This window comes from Rhyacophila brunnea, unplaced genomic scaffold (genome assembly GCF_057557595.1).
Source record: "Rhyacophila brunnea isolate RB1 unplaced genomic scaffold, BYU_Rbru_1.0 scaffold_2, whole genome shotgun sequence".
Classification (NCBI taxonomy): domain Eukaryota; kingdom Metazoa; phylum Arthropoda; class Insecta; order Trichoptera; family Rhyacophilidae; genus Rhyacophila; species Rhyacophila brunnea.
Window position 1 is genome coordinate 7,211,549 of NW_028232859.1, and position 14,667 is coordinate 7,226,215.

Genomic DNA, 14,667 nt, shown 5'->3' on the forward strand with positions numbered 1-14,667 from the left:
TTTTCAAAAGGTCTGCTTCATGAAATTTTACTGCAATGACTCGGTATTTTGTAACTACAGGCAATACTACTTTTTGGTACTTAGAGCCTTATTTAATACACGTATTCAATTTATAAACCACATTGATGAAATTACGTGGTAACGCTCGTTTACAACGTTCTAAAGTTGAAATCAAATTGGAGAGGCCTTCATGTAGCAATTGATTTTTGCTTGTCGATTTGATGATTATTATGACAGCCAACTACATATTATTTTATATAATAATAATAATGGTTTAGATAGTAACTACATGTTATTCTTCCTTCTCGACTATCTTAAACATAATAAATAGCTTATGCAACCACTGATGTTTATTTACACCGGAAATAGAAGTGGTCTATTGACACTGCAGGTGAAAAAAAATCTCCATGAAAGCTATATACCTACTCCCGAAAGTTGTAATATTTGCATATCTTCCATTATTATCCTTTCGCCAACGTGCCGAACTACCCCACGGAATATCAGTGATAATGATCAATTAATGTCTTTAGATCGTATGATTATATCACTCAATAGTAGACAATAATATCTTGTTTTAATTCTCGTAAATGAAGTTAAATACCTATATTATGTAAGCATTGTATTGTCAGTTTAAGCTATCTGGAAAAGATTTGTGGTGAGTTTAAAACCAATCACTCTAGATTCAAAGATACATTGAAAAAAAACAGCACGTGACTTTGATCCAGTCACAGGATTCGAACGAACCGGTGACCCACAGCTTTCTAAGCGGTCATTCCGTCACTACTTCACTGCGGGCAGGGACCTTTGATGTAGGTATTCATTTAGATAAGCACTTATCTACTTAGAACGAACCTATATTTATCACAAAAAATAAATACAGATGACCGTGCCGAATCGTACACAAATTGAATGAAATTCAATTATTTGGTAAAATTTTGAAGTAGGTGTTCTTTTTAACGGAGTTTTTACATCTAATACCTAGGAAGTTATATTACGTGGGTAATGGAAAATAAAACTTTCTTACAGAGTTCAAATAACCAAATATCTGTCATTTTCATTTCGTTGTGTACAAGCTTTGCAAACTTGGCTTAGTAGCACCATTTACGTGTTTATGTGGTGAATATCATAATTCAATTCAATTCAATTTTTTTTACTTAAGTTATATCTTATTTGAAAACGTTAAAATTGCTCTTATCCTCCGGAAGTGTCTCGATATATCAGTTGAAAGGTAAAAGCTTATCAGTTAGGTCTGACTCTCGATTGGATAAGTTAATTATTATTGTCAATATTTCTATGAGAGACAATTTTTCAGTTTGAGGTATTCTCATCATGACTTGAGATATCCAAAATAGATTTAATAAGAATAGAAATCATGCACAGTCTAATCAGGTACCTTCCAATCTCCTAAGACATTCCTAGCACAACGTTGAAGGATATTCGTTATGCCGCGGTATACATAGATAAGTCCACTAAACGAATATGAAAATGAGTTATTATTATTATTAAACTGGCGCTAGGGGCCATTCAGGTCCATGGCCGACTGCACAACGTTTCTCCAGGCATCTCTGTCCAGCGCTCTCTCTTCCCAGTTGACTATCCCCAGCAGTGCAGAAGGAAAATGCAAATTAGGCTTGTTTTTTTTAACAAATGTTTCTAATAATTATATACATGTAGCAAAATCAGTTTATATTGAAATGAATAAGGTATATTCAAAACAAATCGACAACTATAATAATATTATTTTGAACTGTGCACCTTAAAATACTCAAACTATGTACTTTTCAACCCTCAGTCTACTCCCGGGAGGAAGTTGTGGTATTGGAACATTTACCACAAACACGCTTCAAGAGTTTGAAAGTGAATACTTATTATGATTTTAATAATCTTTCAACTTAACTCATTGGGTACGGTAAAAAAACTAAATACACATTTGGAATCAATAATAATAACGATATACCTACGCGCTGCATGGGTAATATAACAAGAGGCAGTGATGATGATTATTTTAAAGCTCTTGTGTATGTTCTATATTTTGATACTGGAGTATGAAAGTGTGAAATAAGTGAGAGATTTGGAATATTTTACCTTATATCCTTTTTAAAGAATATTTTTAGTTAAACAATATATTATGTATGAAACTATAAATAGTAACATCTAACGGCAAAATGACGTCCTTAAGAAGAGTAAGTTATAGTGATAGGCATGGTCTCTACATCCGGAAGCGGGCCCCCAGACCAGGATATTTGGTGAGCCCCCTACCTATCCCTAAGGTGATGAGCAGTGTGATTTTTTTACATTAGCATTCCCCAAATAGTATTCTGCGAAATCTCAGGATTCTTTGAGGTAAAATTAAGGGTGTTTCGTATATTCTTAGTGATTTTTGTATTTTTAAATAAATCCAGTTGATTTATTGAGCTGTTGTCGGTAACAGCATCAAGTAAAATGCGACTCTTCGACGTATTGGATAAATAGCCATGTATATAGTCAGGAAACACTAAATTATACATATGAATAATTATCATATCACATCAAATTGCATTGCACATCATGTAAATTGTCTTTACATATATTAGCGCCGCAGGCTACTTTTTATTAATAAAGCAAATTTGTGGTGTATGTATTTCTCACAACTGGCCACGCCAGGTCCCTCCTAAGCCCGGGCCCCCAGGCTAGAGCCCTGTCAGAAGTGTCAACCCCCCTTGTGGGGGCCATGATGATACGTATGTTGGTCATATCGTTGTCATTGGTTATTTTATTCAATTAATTACAAAATACTTTTGATATATAAATAATTACAAGATAAAAAGAACTTTTTACATACAACGTTTTTAAATTTTCTGTTGAATCATATAAACTTGACTTGACTAGCTTAAACGATCAAAAAAAATTGTACTCGACATGTCATATTGATTTCCATAGTAACGCACGTATATATTAATAATTTAGTTGCTAGGACCCCAGACCCCTAGCAACCAATAATGGTGTCGAAATAACTTTTCATACAAAACAGAATTAACTGAAAATGAATTCAATTCTACTCTAAAGGTGGCTAAACGTATTAAAAAATGCATTGGCATCGTGTTCTGATATATTCTAAAAGTTTCAAATGTCTAGCTAGTCGGGAAGTTAGTTAAAAATCGATTGCAAGATTTGTACCGTACAAAGAACCACCGGAAAAATAAGAATACGAGCTAAGAAAAACGTTGTAAAATATGCTTGATTATTAATATGTATGAAATCACCGTACGTTGAGAGAAATAAATCAACAGCACAGGTGAGAAAATCTTGTAAAATAAATACATTTTGTTGCGCTCTCATTGACATGGAATATTATAACTGAAATAAACAAAACATCCGAAAAATAAAAACATTTCTGATTTAATAGTTATTGACTTCACAAATTAGACTCATAATGAAAATACAGTCATGTAGTAATTTATGCTGTTCTATGAATCTATGATTGCCACGAATTGCAATAAAGTGCAGCCCTTTGTGTAAGTTGTATAAACCAAAAACACTTTTAATAGGTACTTATTACTAACTAAGTAACTTAGGTAAAATACGTAACCACCCACAAATACTTTACGTTAATTGAATTTAAAATTATCAATAATATTGGACTAGGTTTTGTTAAAAAAAACAAAACGTGTGGAAATATTTCGTTTTCCATCTGCATACTGGAGGCTTATCTAAATAAGATTAAATTATATAAATTGTTACAAAATAGCATAGTATCCAAGCGGTTAATCCCCGTTTCTTACTTTTCCGCCTGATTAACCCGCGAGGCGCGTCTTTTAAGGTTTCCCATATATCGTAAGAATGTCAAGTAGCTGTAGAAACGTCTTTTTGTTGTGCAGCTCAAATTTTGTTTTAAATCTTTTCAATAGATTCGGCATTGACTTTATGGTAGCTCATTATTAGCTTATTATTAGTAGGCATTTAAATAATTTTCTATTAACTATGTAATACCTATAAAATGTATATTTTACACATGCATATCAACCTATCTACCTACTTATATTATATGAATTTATAAAATAAGCATCTAGTGATACAGACCGTCTTTAAAGATAGATAGGTACTATTCGGAATTTGACTTTGTAAAAGCGTTATATGGGGACCCATTTTTTGTAACACATACATGACCATGACCTCCACAAGGGGGGGCTGCCAAAGCTCTAGCCTGGGGCCCGGCGTGGAAGATCGACCAGTTAAGTGAGATAAACACACACTACAAATTTGCTCTGATAGTAAAAAAAAAGTCGCCTGAGGCGCTATTTTACTTAAAGAATATTAACATTTACAAATAATAAAGATTGATACAATTAAATTATAATTCACATGTACTTATAAATTTATTTTAATTATTTAAATGGTCGCAATTTACTTGACTACCACAAAAGGGGGTCGCGATCAGTGCTTCATAATTGAATGCCGAGTGCTGATAACTCAATAATTCGAGTGGATTTATATAAAAATACGAAAAATCGCTAAAAATACACAGAACGCCCTTAAATTTACTTTGCGGAACACTGAGGTTACATTGGGGATACCGTTTAGGGAACACTTACGTATATAGATAGCATCGCATTGCCCTTAACATTAGTGATAGGTATGGGGGCCTGCTTCAGGATGTGGAAGCTATGCACATGACTACCCCTATTCATCGTAGCACAATGTCATTATGTACCATATTTTTAACCCTCACTTTATGGCTTATTGCACCAGCACAATTTCGTAAAGAGTCTCCAAACCAATAGTGGCAAGGATACGTTGGTACGTACATCGAATTGTTTATACAAATTAATTGGGTATAATAAAGCTGACGCAATTCAAATAATGACAATATAAATAAGTCCATATTATATTATGTTATTAAAACTCGATTTCTTCAAGCTCAAATTCGATAGTTCTATGGCCTCTACACCTAAAAACACTACTGCCTGCCTACTTCATTCGTGATGGCCAATGGCGATGGCTTAGAAAAAAGGTTTATTTGAAGTTGTGGACATTATTAAATTTCAATCATTACAGGTATGTAATTAATGATTTTCTGGAAATTTATTTCACATTTTTGTTTACTCATTTTAAATGGGTGTACGCAATGTTACAGTTTTTCTTGGCAGACTGCGCCTTTCCAAGGAGCATAATCCAAGCAAAAAATTGCGATCTCACTGCCTCGATTAACGTCATATTTTCCGCAATTTAAAAATATACAAAAGTACATCGAATTAAAAAGAAAACCATTTCCTCGGCCGTAATATTCCTTTCAAGAGGCCGGTCGTAAATACTAAACTTGTGAGCGGTCGATAGTCGAGTGGGTTATAATTTTGTTTGCTAATACAGAGTTCGCGTGCTCGGATCCCTATTACGCCCTGATTTCACAGTCGCGAAGACCATTCTCCTACTAACCTTCGAGTGGGCACTTCTATTGAGAGTGGCGTTAAACGCGGTTAAAGGCTGAAAGTGGCGTTTGACGATCGTTGCGCTATGGTTAGATAATTAAATTTTTAAAAAAACTTACGTATCATGATATAAAAACAGTTATCTAAAGCATAATATGAAATAAATAAGTATTATAATATTATAATTATTTAATATGTAAGAACATATTATCATAATATTATGTAGGTATAATACAATACCTATAATCACTAGACTTATCGTATTTTAATGAATGTCATTCCTAATTAATTAACTATTTTTTTAATTCAACGAATAATTTACAAGATGTAACATTCTAATTATTGATCATACATAATTTTGAAAACACTTCTGAGAAAATATATTATAACCAATAGAAGAAATATTTTTGAAAAAAGTAAGACCGCAGGAATCGAACCCGAATCTCTCGGGTAGGTATCGCGCCCACGCACATTGACCACAATGCTAAAGGAGTCATACTTAATTACGACAAATTTTAATTAAGTAATGGCTGTTAGCCCAATGCTTACGGGCCGCACAAAATTGTGTTTTTGCTAATTACTTTTCAAATGCAAATTAACACGTTAATTACAAAATTAATTAAAAGGGCCCGTAAGCATTGTGACGCACTGACTCACTTTCTAAATTGAGCTACATTGGCGATCGGCTTTTGTATTTTAAATCAAAGTAGGTATTACTTACTATTTATTACTAACCTAATGATAGCTATATAACTATAATAACTAATTATATTACTAACCGACGTCACGGATCACTCCAAGATTTTTGAAGTTATACTTCTTTTGGCGCGTTTGGGAAATCAGATCAGAGTGTATTTTTGGCGTGTGACATGTATAATAATATATACATAAAACGCACTCGATTGGATTCGAACCACCGATTGTTCGGTTATCAGCCGAACCCACTACCTTTACGCCACAGTATGGTACTGCAATCGTGACGATTATACAGTATAATATTATAGTTTAGAATTGTTCCGTTGCCTAGGCAGCAAATTTATTATTGTCGACCATTTGCAATTCTTTACGTAAACAAACGATTAAACGTCAGAGTGACAGTTGGTACTTTAAAAATAAAAACAACGAGAAACCATTATATAATTTAGTAATATAAGTTAAAATATATAGAAATAAACCAACGGCGTTCCAATAAGCGGTCCTTTTTCTTGAGTGTGTAATTTAACCAGATAATAATTAAGAACTAGTCAAATAATCTAGTTTATCACAAGTTTTGTTTTTGTTTTGTTACGCCAAAGAAGTATGACTTCTAACGCGCATACATAAGTACACATACCGATTTTTTTTTGTTGTAACTTTCTTGAACTTGCTAATAATTTTTAATTAAATATATTTTTTATTCAACGAATAATTCACAATATTTAAGAATGTAACATTTTAATTATTGAACATACATAATTTTGAAAACTGAGAATGTATATTATATTATAACCAATAGATTTTTTGAAATGTCATTCCATTATTTTTATACCCAGTATTCCTCAGTCTATTGGTATAACTAAATAATACATTATTTTACTCTACCCAGTTGTATGAGGCATCGATATTAAAATACTGTTGCGAAGTAAAAAGCATTTTCTTCTTCTTTTCGTGCCATATCCGTTATCAAACATCGGCGATAAGTTCGGCCATTCTCTCCCTGTCTATTGCTGCTCTAAATAGGGTGAAACTCAAACCAGTGTCTGAGGTTCTTGAGTTAAGTTAATAATAATACAATAATTGAGGTTCTACTGTGCGTTATACGCAAGAAACATAGCTTCATTTAGCCAAACAATACCCACTCTCTTTATATTATTTCTCTGAGGTGTGTTATGATTATTTGATAAGGGAAAACCTAATATTTCCAACATATAAATAAATGAACTGCAATGGTAAATTTATTTAATAAATACCTACTATCATTATTTCAATGGTTTGGGTTTATCGGTACCTATTTTGTACTTGAATAAAGACCACAAACATTTAAAGCACTTGGAAATTACCAAATACCACGTCATTATTAAGCATGTTGTGTAACATTAATATTATTTTTTTTAAGAGAAATAAGTTTACTATTCATAAAAATAAATTGGGCATGCTGTAACTTAATTACCAATGTATAGTTAGTATTAGATACCCACTAAATATGTATTTAATTATTTCAGTTATTAGGCATACATAATAAATGTAGGAGCGGATAAACACTCGCAGTTATAGAGTTACGGGTACATCGCACAGAGCATTTACCATGGCACTTATTCACAAACGAACAAAATTAAAGTATAATATTTTTTTCTAATTTATTCGGCACGCGATGTCCGTGGATTCGGACAATTAAGTGTAATTACGGCTAGATGGGAAACTATCATGCGTCGGGTTCGACTCCCGCACGCGCCTTCTATTCCAAATTAATTATTTCCATCCTTATCGCCGCTGATATTAAATATATGTTTTATTTCGAATCACGCAAATTATTTCGCCCAACCGTTCAATCACACGTTAATCTACTAAATGTGTAATTAAAGGGTTAATTGTTATTCTAAAACACTAAAATGTCATGTACGTACCTATGCAGCGTTGAAAACTTGCGTTTTTTATGTCAGATGTAGTATTTATGCTGGAAATGGAAAAATTTACATTTGGGCGCTCAATAATTTTTATAAAATACCTGTCAATATGTTCATTTCATTTGGTATATCAGTGGCGAAGGGTGGAGGTAGGCTGTTAAAATCCGCCATAAATAGTGCACACTAAACTTTGTCAGTCAAACGTATATATTTTTATTGAAATAAGACTACAATTTACAGATGGTATTGGTTAGTTTTCAAAATTCAATTAAACCCTGCGAAACCAGCCATAATAGATAATAGTCAAAAAATACTCTCTAAAAATATCTAAAATTATGCAATTAAATCATACATAACTTTGGATATTTTATAGATAAAATAATAATTCTTATCTATTATAGTTTGGCGTAGGCAGGGCTTAATGAATTAAAAAAAATGATCCAACAATATGTGTAATATGTATTCTTAATCCAACGAAAACAAATAAGTATGAATGAAAAAGTGTGCACAATTTTGTCGTATCGCCTAAAATATATAAATACTATTATGGTTTGGTTTAGGCAGGGTTTAATTTATTTTTAAAAACTAACCAATGCCATCTGTAAATTGTAGTCTTATTTCAATAAAAACATACACGTTTGACTGACTAAGCTTAAGGTGACTATTTACGGCGGATCTTATCAGCCCACCTCCACCCTTCGCCGCTGTGGTATATAGATTGCATAAATAATTAATTTATTATAAAAGTAATTAAATTGTATTGGTTTATAACAGGTGTTTATTTATTTAGGATGGAACGATAATCTCGAAAATTTCACGAACTGGAACTGCGCTCCAATCATTTTGAACCCTACATGTGGTGTTAAATCTCAAGTTTATTTTCATAATATTGCGAATATTATGTATGAAAACGTTAGTATTTTTTTGTTGAAGATGTCGAAAAAAACTATTTCCTTTATATTATACCTACTTTTATAAATTAAAATAATGCTAACGAATAAACTAGCCGCAAGATATTTCATATTGCAAATTAATCTTTAGTAAATTCCACTCATTCAATGGTCTAAAATTATTCATCAGGGCCGCACTATTTTTTATGTGATTTCGCTATGATTAAAATCGACGAAAAAATAGAATATGCATGCATAACAAGAACAGCTATCCAAATAATATCTGTGTAGGTATATAATATTATGGACTACACTCGTTTTGTGTAAAATCACGCTCTTCCTGTGTTCAACCGCCTTTCAAAAATGGGGATATTGCGTTGCTTCAGTTGGGGTTATATTTGCCAGAGCCGAATCTAATTTAGTAGTAAATAATTACAAGATAAAAAGAACTTTTTATATACCACGTTTTTAAATTTTCTGTTGAATCATATTAACTTGACAATTCTATGTATTAATAAAAACTTTTTATTGTACTTGATAGAAATACTGAATAAATAGAGAATACTGAAATATCATTTTGACATTTCATATTGATTTCCATAGTAACGCACGTGTATATTAATAATTTAGTTGCTAGAACCCCCTTAGCAACCAACAATAATAACTTTCCATACAAAACAGAATTAACTGAAAATGAATTCAATTCTGCTTAAAAATGGCTAAAAGTATTAAAACAATGCGTTGTGGTCATGTTATGATATATTCTAAAAGTTTCAAATGTCTAGCTAGTCGGGAAGTTAGTTAAAAATCTTCAATTGTCCAATACAAATTTTGGACAAACAAGAAAAAAATTGTACTGGACACACAAGAAAAAAATTGTGCTGGACAAACAAGAATACGAGCTAATAAAAACGTGGTAATTAGCCGCTACGAAAACGTTATCACAGACTAAAAAATATATTTTAAATCCAAGTTTTTATATAATATGTAATTTCAATGTTAATTTATGATTACTGAATTATTCATGAAGTAATAAAATGAAAAATAATCTATAATAATATAACGCATTCAATAAACTGTAGGTACTCCGCATTATTCAACGTAATTTTTGGTGAACCCAAATCGTAATTCTTGTCTGTAATGTCATAATGATTAATTTTTTTCAATTCTTCTTCCACCCTGTCACGCCCCAACATTGGGGCATAGGGCAAGCACAAGTTGGCGCCATTTCTCTCGGTCCATCGCCAACTCCTGCGCCTCCCGCCATGGCAGACCTGCAGCACGTAGGTCGCTTTTGTAGCACCGCTGCAGGGTGAGGGAGGGCCGGCCACGGCGATGGAACCCTTGAGGCTGTTTATTAATTAATTATTAATTAGGTAGATAATATTGTTTTGTGAATCACCTACAAAGAAAAACGTTGAATATCCCTAAGATTTTTTTTTTTTGGAACCCTCAATATATATTTATTTTTATAAGTAATGGTACATAGATACGTTCATTTAGAGTTAATCCGTATTTTGTATTGTATTTGAAAGTTGGTTTAATTATTTCGAATGGAAATAGATTAACTAATCTAAAGTTTATCCATCTATTCAAATAAGTAGGTGGTCAAAAATTATAAAGATTTTTTTTTAAATTGCCCACTTTATTGGAAAGTAGTCAGCTAACTCCACATTATTATATTTAAGGTGGCATTTTAAAAATTATACGGTAACCTATAACAATTACTTGTATCTGTACTGGTGATGTTTTCGAGGGCCGTGTGTCTCTGAACTTCCCAATTATTTTTCAATGTGTGTTTGATCCCGAGTAACGAATATTATAAGTATGTTAAAAATAGTAAGAATTTATCAAATTTAATTCAATGCAATAAATTATAAATTTTCAGTGCACATAAAATTCAGTGGGCGATTTTTTCCCTAAGTACGATCCTTGCAATAATTCAGGCGCATTATTTTTGAGGCTAGAACGCCTGAACACAACAAATAAAATAGCTGCGTACAAAACAATTCCGTGTTTCTCATTTTGACTATTAGACAAGACCTGATTTGAAAGAGATTTCCACATCCTGATAAATGTCCAATTATAATATCAAAAACTAAAATAGCCGGTATAATAATAATTGCTAGTATTCAAAATGTCGACATATTATTATTATTATATTGTTTCAACTTACAACACTTATGAAACGGTATTAAATCTTTTTAATGCCGTTTAAATTATGAAAACAATAGATTTGAGTGTGAATTAATTATTTTTAAATGCGTTCTAGTAAATGCCCAGTTAACTAGGAACGTAAAGACATCCCTCTTTCAGTCACTCTACAATCCGGAGTGGATCATGGCATCTTCGTGAAGAAGTTTCTTAAAACTATTATCAGCCGTTCTGTGTCATGTTCTTCCATTAAAAAAAAAATATGACACGAATTTGATATTTTGCCCATCGAACACGGTGGGCTTTTATAGGAAACATAGATGTGTAGTTGTTTAGTATTTTCATTTGTCCAACTACTAAATTTAATTTTATATGAATACATATTTGATAAATAAACAGAGAACTGTTTTCTAGTTGTTTTATTGTAAACACTTGTAGGTACAGTGTATTACATTTTATGGATGTATATTATATTTAGATAATATTAATTTAGTTTGGTTTATGAACTTATATTTTAATAGTTTTACGTCATTCTCGGACAAACACAGTATGCGAGGAACGATTATTCAATTGCGAGATTGCTTGTGAACTGCTTGATTGAAAGGTTTGCTATCGACTAATCATTAAGGTGATGTCTTTACTCAGCCTTTCTACCAGAGGCACCTAGCACAGAAATATGAAGCTTGCAACATTTCAGGATGATGTGTGATACGGCGAGCTGCATACGTACAAATTGCCGGACACGGTCTTAGCCATATATAAGTTGATTAAATTATAATATTAAATTACATCCCAATGTACACACTTTTTATATTTTACATGACTCAATTCATATGGGCATGTGGTGTGATAGCAGGATGGATTTTTGTAATATCATACAATATAATAATAATGTTACACTCAGCACCAGTGGGCATGAAATATAAAATACTCTGAGACATCTAAAACCCAACGTTTTTAACAGTAGCGAAGGGTGGAGTAATTGTTTTTATTGAACTACGAGTACAATTTACAGATGGTGTTGGTTTGTTCATAAAAATCAACTAAAATCCTACCTATACCATCCATAATAGTGTTGGTGTGTGCACACTTTTACATGTATACTTATTTGTTTTCGTTGGATTAAGAATACATATTACACATATTGTTGGTTCATTTATATTTTTATTTATTAAACCCTATGTAAACCAAACTAGTAAATAGGTATTAGGTATGTACTTAAAAATATATTATTCTATCTATAAAATATCTAAAGTTACGTATGATTTAATTGCATAATTTTAGATATTTTATAAACAGACGAGTATTTTTTGACTATTATCTATTATGCCATGGTTTTCGCAGGGTTTATTTGAATTTTAAAAACTAGCCTAACCACCTTCTCTAAAGTGTTGTCTTATTTCAATTAAAACAAATTCGTATGACTGAAGTTTAGATTATGGCGGATCTTAACTGCCAACCTCCACACTTCGCCACTGGTTTTTAAGTAACATTTTGTTAGAATAGGCAATTATCATCAAATAAAATACTGACAAATTAAAACAGTAGTTTAATAAATGTCCATGCTAAAAAAGCACGAATGAATACCTATAATAGTAAAATACGTATCAGTTGTGTTGTTGATTTGCCATGCCATCCACTAGCCACGAAATTGATGTGTTGTATATAGCACAAATGTGTTATCTGTCCTTATTAATCATTTAATTTGTAATTGCCTCTTTGTCTGGGGTTATCAGCTCTATATCGCAGCACTAATCGCCGCACTAATCGCCGCTCTAATCGCAGCTGTGATCGCCACACTGCTTCACGGCATAGCTCAGTTAATCCAACAATAAACATGGAATCAAATCGGGAACTGTGTATTCGGGTGCCCACGAGTTTTTCTATCATAACGGGGCGGAATTTTAACAGCGTATATTATAATCATGCACCACAAACTGAAGAAAATAAAAGCATAATTTATATTTTCTTTTTTCTATGCCTTAATTATATCCACTATCGGACTCGGTGATAAATTTATATCTATAATTTATGTATCTTTTACTTATTTTTGTCGATGTTCTAAACAAGGATGGAGTACTGACATCAAACCAGTATGATATTCTTGAGCCAGACCGTTCCTATTCTGCCATGATTAATAAGGATGCCTCCAAACCTGTCAGTGCCACTGACCTCCAGGTATCTCACCATTGTTTGAGTATAGGTTTCGTGGGGTTAATTCTCAGTATATAGTGTAGATGTCAATTTAAAGATTATTGAAGCATTTGTATGTTTAAGACAGCCAAAATTAAAAAATAAAACAGGTTACTATATAACCTAACGTAACTTAACCTAATAAATTTGCAGCCAATTTGAAACTTAATACGCGAGGGGGCGGCATTCTAAGCCCGCATAAGGGCGGGACTTTGCCTAGGGACATCAGTGAAAGAATGACATTTGTATTAGGAGACCAAGATGTCTATGAACAGGTTTTTTTTTCTTTCTTTATTTGTTATGAACAGGTTGATTACGAAAACTGCTTTTTGCGTCAAATTAAATTAATGCGTAATCCAGATAAATAAGAAAGATACAGAAACGTATATAAAAAAATGAATTAAGAATAGCTAATAATTCCAAATGAATTGTCGTGTAACTAGTATCGATGCTTATAAATACCAATATTTTCCGCAAGCTTCTCGTACTTTAAAATCATACTGTCACCCTTCCCGAATGTGCGATGCCATTATAGATACGGCGAACACTGTACGATAAAAAAACAACCCTTCACCCCAATAAAGCACTTAAGCGCTTAATAACAACTGTACTATAGCGGATAACCCGCTGGGGAGTGGGGAGGGTGGTTCAGGGAGGATTGGGGAGGGCTGGTATGTGTCAACGGCTGTGTTTAACTGAAAGCGACCACTCAACTCATATCTAAAGCGATTATTACGCCTTTCCCGCGACAAATACTGAAACTCGAAATAATATTATTAACTAGCCATTTACATACAGATAAAAGTATGTTTAATAGGAGACTACACGAGGAAAAACGATGTTCCGAGGCACTTGTTTTCATAACAAGCATCTTATAAATAAAACAACATAATATAATTCTTTCGAAAGATTGAAATAGTTGTGTTCATATAACGTATTTATTTGTATACTTTATTGTTCGTTTATCCAATCTTCAGTGGTCATTTAATTTAACTCATCTCAAACAAGTTTGCGTCAACGTAATGTGAAAGAAGTAACACCGAGAATCGTCTGTCTTTTATACCTGTGTATAAATAGTATATAACGATTGATTCACCTTGTTATCTTGCTTTTTGATTCACATACCGATACTATTATATTCTATGTGACTATTCTAAAAGGGACTAAAGCCTCTCATATTTAATATACTTTACATCATTCTCTCATCAATTAACTAAGTAAGCAGAACAGATTAATAAATAAAATTCAGCTATATATACCTACTCCAATACACTACATTTTGAACCAGGGTTTTGAATGTATGAAAGAACTACAAAAATTAAACACACCTTATAGACGTGCAATAGTGTGTCAATGTTTGCAACTAAGTGGAGGATATGGGTCTACACAAAGTAGAGATTATATCATTAATAAACTTTTAAC

At 32.4% G+C, this 14,667-nt stretch overlaps 1 protein-coding gene across 1 annotated transcript in view; it reads right to left on the bottom strand.

The window, feature by feature from the left end:
* Positions 1-14,667, bottom strand: part of LOC147071790 (uncharacterized) — a 114,330-nt gene that overhangs the window by 43,383 nt on the left and 56,280 nt on the right. The gene's annotated exons all lie outside the window — the stretch shown is intronic.